The sequence below is a fragment of the Hippocampus bargibanti genome, linkage group LG01, assembly GCF_051943395.1.
Source record: "Hippocampus bargibanti isolate YZ-2025 linkage group LG01, ASM5194339v1, whole genome shotgun sequence".
Lineage (NCBI taxonomy): Eukaryota > Metazoa > Chordata > Actinopteri > Syngnathiformes > Syngnathidae > Hippocampus > Hippocampus bargibanti.
Genome location: NC_142734.1, coordinates 22,762,737 through 22,768,736, shown reverse-complemented (window position 1 = coordinate 22,768,736; position 6,000 = coordinate 22,762,737). Strand labels below are relative to the sequence as shown.

Below are 6,000 nucleotides of genomic sequence, written 5' to 3'. Positions count from 1 at the left end.
TTCACATGATGGTGCACTGACGACTGGTAACGAAGAACGTATTGTCAGTTACCGTAACAGGTGCGCACAAATCGTAGGCTCGCGGAGGAATAAAATAATATACTTTCCAACCGCATAACCACCAAAGATTTGAACATACGGGCAAAACAGTGACATTAGTGTTTAACGGTAGCACATATAAACATCTATCATCATCTATAAAACCCAAATTTTTACCCGTACTGTACATTGCAACGCATACTGGTAGTCGCAACCCGCTCTCGGTCATAACCTGATTTTCAATTTCCAAAATGGTATCTAAACTTGGAACAAACCCTCCTCTCGAAGCATTGCGAAGAACTGGAAAATATTGATCAGGTCTATGCAAAGATATTAACATATATGCAGCTCGAGCCATTTTATCTCCGGATACCTTTGAATGCACGCATTGTTGTGTCACAGAATGAGGCATATAAGAGTATACAAAACAATTACTTTTCCTATTTTGTTTAGCAATTAGTGTAGCATAACGATACCACGTGTTTGATAACAACGGATTCCAGTCATGTTTTTCTCCTGCAAATGGTTGATGTAATGCGTCCATGACACTTGAATTGTGGGCCTTTTTGTCAGGTGTTTCCATCCAGGCTGTCAGTCTGATATGTGGTTCATGCTGTAAAGGCGATGTCGCCACTGGTGATGTCACAGATGACATGATGCATATCGTTACAGGAAAACCACAGTGATTTCCACGAAAATCAGGACAGAGTCTCAAGTCCATGCATCCTTCAGCATCATGAGTTATGATAGCAAGTTGGATATCTGTCATCAAACCAGTTCCAGTTCCTAACCAGTTCCCTCAATCTATCTTGACGACAGTTCGTTTTGCTTCTTGTGCACAGCTATCTCGAACCCATTTTGTGTTGGGCTTAGAATGGACCACAACGGAATCCCAACCAGTGGTCCAAGCCTTCCCCAACTTGATACGAGCGTACCAATAAACTGGAGGATAATGGCTTCCATTTTGTCGTACTTCGTTCACGAGGATACTAAGGGGAAATGAGACTATTCCTGCAGCCTCTAGTGGAAAGCAGGCTACAGGATGTGCCATGTTTGGACACTTATCTGACGTCGTTGGATATAATAGTGGAATTTCACAGGCTGATGGAATGGGGGCTCCACGTGTGTCATCTGGACAGCCCCTACGAATCCGTACAACTAGATGATGTGGACCAAACCCATAGCTAGTGAGTAGTTTGGCTCCGTGTGTCTTCCACCAGCTCAGGATCTGGTTGGTGAACGATCTTGCAATGGCTTTGATGCACCCAGGTGGCTCTTTCGGCGATCTTGATGGCAGTTGGCGTTTTGATCAGGACGGTGAATGGCCCCTCCCACTTTGGTGCAGACCAGGTCTTCCTCCTGATTGCCTTGATCAGCACCTCATCTCCAGGGGCGCGGCCTCTGTTCCTGTGGAGTGAACAAAGAGGACTGTGGCAGTACACATGTGGAATGTACTACTGTTTTGTTGTAAACATTTGACACAACCATTTTGCCAACAAAGCACTTGAATCTGATTCATTCTCTTGCCAGGGCACACCTTCCCATAATGGGAGGATGAAAGGTCTGCCATGCAAGATCTCAAAAGGCTTTAAGCCGTTATTAGTGGGCATTATTCTCATATATAATTTAACTAAAAACAGAAATTCAGGCCATGTTCTGGAATAATATGTTTGCATAATGCTTTCGCAACGGATAATGCATCGGATTTCTTTTAAGGCACAATATTGGCTGTCTGTAAAAATGGGCACCGTCTTTCAAATCAGGTCGTAGAAATGTCATCATCTTTTTTTATGTTATTTTTATTTTATTTTCTAGAAGTTCAACTTCTTTTTGGCAAATCTGTAACATAGTCAAAGAAGCTTTGTTACCTGTACTTTCTAGATTTTGGAACAAAGCGAATGATACAGTCTTCTTTTCGTCTTCAGTCGGTGAGACAAGTAAGATGTCGTCAATGTACAAAATAAGTTGAGAAGTCACAGGATTTTTAAAGTCAGCAATACATGAATGAAAAAAATGGTGTAATGACTAATTCCCCCCAGTGTGTGTGTGCCACTCTTTTTCTGAAAACACATCTGGTCTTCTATAAGCAGCAAGAAGTGTGGGAGGGAGGGCGGGGGACAGAGAGGGCAGTCGTGAGGAGGTGGTGGACCCCGCGCGCAGATCCTTCCCCTCTGACCTCTGACCCCCAAGCTCAAATTCCCCAGCCCAAAGCTCGCCCCTCCTCCTGCAGTGGTTAATTATATGTCTGTCCCAGTAATGGCGATTTTAAGACCACGAGTTGCTTTGTCATTGTAAGGGAGGAGTTTCTTTATCCGCGGCCATCTTTAAAGACATGGCTTCTTCATTTTTTCAGTTTGTTTAAATTGGTTAACAAACACGGAATCCTCATCAGCAGATTCAGGGATACATCTGGGGTGTCTGAAAACACCTTCAAAGCGTCCTCTGAAAATGTTTTCATCTTCCCCACTTTTTCATGAAATTCGTATCCTGGTGGATTGGGGTTTTCTCAGAAAAATATTGCACCCATCAATTCAATTCACCACAGTTCACTAACAATTTATTCTGTTAGCTTAAACACAAAGAAGACTCCCGCTGTGTCACTGTTGGATTATTTTTATCGTTCGCCCTTGGTTCATTGCTTCGACGGGTGTAGATGGAGATCGAACGGGCTGCAGGAGTATTTATGCGGCGCATAGTAATGACGCGACAGGATGTGACGTAATGAAAATGCGACATCGTGTAGGCAAGATATGACGCATGAGGAAGTTCAAAATGTAAACAAAAACTACAGAGCGATGTTTAGAGATGTTTGTATGGCGAATTACCCTAACATCTCCCCCCTGACGAACATTTTTAACATCGGTCGAGGTTAACAGAAAGAAGAAAAAAGAAAATCACAATGGAAACATTCTCAAATCAAAGTCATGTCATTCGCTAGCTACAATAGTCAAATCTTCATGGGATCCTGGATGGTGACCACCAGGATGACGAGTAGGAACAAATTTGTTTGTAGCATTTGCCACAAGCAGGCCCCAGGGTGTGGTACGGATGCGCTGGTGAATGGGAGAATGTGTGTCTCTGTCGGCTCCAGTGATGTGCATCGGGAATCTTCTTGACGAACGGTGTGGTGTCCTCGCGAGTCCAGACGAAGCTTGTCGCTGCTAAGACGGCTAGCAGCTCTGCAACCGGTCCATCCCACTTTGGCGTGGCCCACGTCATCTTCTTCAGACCGCAGCTCCGTCCTGTGGAGACTAAAAGAAGACTTGTGCCAGGTCACATGTCGAAGGGATGCTTTCATTCTGCACAGCACCCTTTCTTGGTGTTTCTTTCCCTGTCAAAATCGGTCTCATCGTTTAGGCTCTGCAATGCATTCTCTCACAGAAATGGCAGACATTGTTATTGTTAGATTTTAGTTGGTTAGTGTATGTTAGTTGTTAGTGAGTCTGCATTTCTGGAGGGCACCACTTTCTTGTGGTAATGATGTTGCAGCTATCACTCACCACAAAGGTGAAAATTTTGGCAATGATCATCTAGGCTATTGCCACTCCCCCCTGTTGAGACATGAAAAGTCTCAATTTGCCAATTGGGAACGTGTTTGCGCGGAACACGATCCTTCTTTGACATTGCACGGATCATCAATTTGCATAAAACTGTCAATCATTGGTCAAAAAATTTTGGAGGCCAAATTTTGGCATGTCTCTCAACACCTGCATGAGAACCAATTCATGTAGCGTGTATCACGAAAATGTTGTACATTGAGCACAGCTTCTCCTGCTGTTACTCCTTTTCTGGCACCCAAGCAAATCATCTCTGCAAAAATGTGTTTTTGGTGGACATTTGCATGTCGCCAAATTGTATGGGTGGAGGACAGCCTTCTACAATTTGCACAAGTTGACATGGTCGTCAACATCTGCGATCTGTGTAAATGGTCATCTGCGTAGGACATCCATTCGCGCAACCCAGCTTCATCTGCGGCCACCCTGGCACCGATTCCGCAGGAGTCCTCCCCTTCTGAAGGATCTCTTTCTCTCAATTCTGAAAGAAGCTGGTTAGCGTGGAAGCCCTACACAATATATCTGATTTCGCCTGAATCTCTGGCTGACATTAGTGCCCACTCAACTCATTTGCCAATTTCATTTTCAATTTCGGCGAGAAATTCCTTTAATGTGCACTGCAGTCAATTACTTCAATGTGCACTGCAACCAATTCATAATAATAATGATAATAATTCGCAATCTTGACAGGTTATCCTGCACTTTTTGTCGTAACTATAAACTACTTTTGAACTGACAAATGTCATCGCTGTACGCAAAAGCAGACAGAAGATAATTTAGCATCTGCATGCTGTCTTAATAAACGTTGGATTTCCTCCATTGCATCTTCAACGTTGAATACTTTCCATTCAATCAAGCCTAATTGTAACAATTCGTTGCTCGCTAGATGGTTGGATGAGAAATATGTGCAATAAAAATTGTCATGCATTACAATAAATGCCACACATTATGCTTTTGGAAAACAAAACTATTCTCAATATGGGCTTTGTCATCGATCCCAAATCATCAGGTGGGTGTGCCAACTCTAGTTCTGCAGGTGCATCCCACCAGCCATTGCGGCCTCTCCTTTGTTGGATGTCCTATGACAACTGAAGCAGAGACTTTGTTTCCAAAAACACCAAGAATTCAAATTCGGTTCGGATGATACTCCGGATGAAAATCACAGGATGGGTGGATGCAAATTGCTTGTGCACCCCACAGTTCATCAATTTATCCTGCAAATGGAACAATTTCTCAACCATCATCCCAGCTCTGTTTGCGAATTGTTGCTTTACATATCATCTGCACAAAAAGCACAATGAAAAAAGTTCAGTCATCAAATTTCGCAACTCCATCTTTTCCTTTTGAAATTAATTTCTCTGCTCAGAAACTAATAAAAGTGCATCCGATCAAATTCAATGTATCGTTTTTATGAATCAAATCATCTGCTCTTTGATTTCAGGGTATGCCAATTGTCAGGTCAAAACCAGTGTAATGATCACGTCACAATCATTATCTTAATAAATCTATAAACTTCCCTTCTATGAAATGTCCAACAATATCAACTGGTGAATCTCTGTAAGGACTTAATCACCAGCAAATTTAGTTACATTTACCTTGCCAATTCCATCCAATTCAAGATAAATGTTCCTGTTATTCAGCCCAATTTACTAAACATTTTATTTACTTTTTCCAATTGAACTTTCGTTTACGAGCCAGCACAGTGGGGCCTCAGAATTTTCTCTGGGTCTTTTAAACCCCTCTTTGAAGCTCTGTGCTGACAAAAACCCTTGATAAGAGGAATCGTAAATAACTCTGGCTTGTTTCAAATGGCTTGAACAAGCTGTGTACAGAACAAGGTTCAGCTCTGTTTGACAAACTAAACTTATAATTTTATAAAGCCACTCTTTGATTCTGTCATTTTATACAATTTCCATTTCATTTCGCATTTGCCCAAATCAGGATTTCAAAATGATTTGTCTTTCATGGAAAAGGGCATGTAGCTTCAAAAGAGTGAATTAATCATAATCAGTTATCATTGAATCTAGCAACATCTATCTTGCTGATTTCAGTTCAATTTGAGATAAACATTCTTATTTCCTCAATTGAACCGTGATAGAGGAAAAACTTGAGCAAAAACATACATGATTGTTATCCTAAGGAATGCAATGGTCTCACTGTTTAAACACCATCCCCCAGTTTTTGAGACACAGCAGGCCAGATCCCAGCAGTCATAAATAACTCCAAAACGCAAATGGCCAATGTTCAAATCGCTCTTGAGAACAATGTGGCACAATTTCAACGCTGATAATTTTACAAATTCACTGTAGTTCGGCTTATTTGTATTCATTTGTCCGCTGTCTTCATTTATTTGCTCGCTCAGTCTAATTAATTATTTAATTCCGTTTTTTGTTTCAAGTAGACGGCA

At 41.8% G+C, this 6,000-nt stretch overlaps 1 long non-coding RNA gene across 1 annotated transcript in view; it reads right to left on the bottom strand.

The window, feature by feature from the left end:
* Positions 1 to 1,311: 1,311 nt before the first annotated feature.
* The window catches only part of LOC148903514 (uncharacterized), a 29,349-nt gene continuing 24,660 nt past the window's right edge, over positions 1,312 to 6,000 (bottom strand). Inside the window, exon 3 of the long non-coding RNA XR_016115966.1 lies at positions 1,312 to 1,446. This is a non-coding gene — a long non-coding RNA (uncharacterized LOC148903514). The remainder of the gene's footprint in view (positions 1,447 to 6,000) is intronic.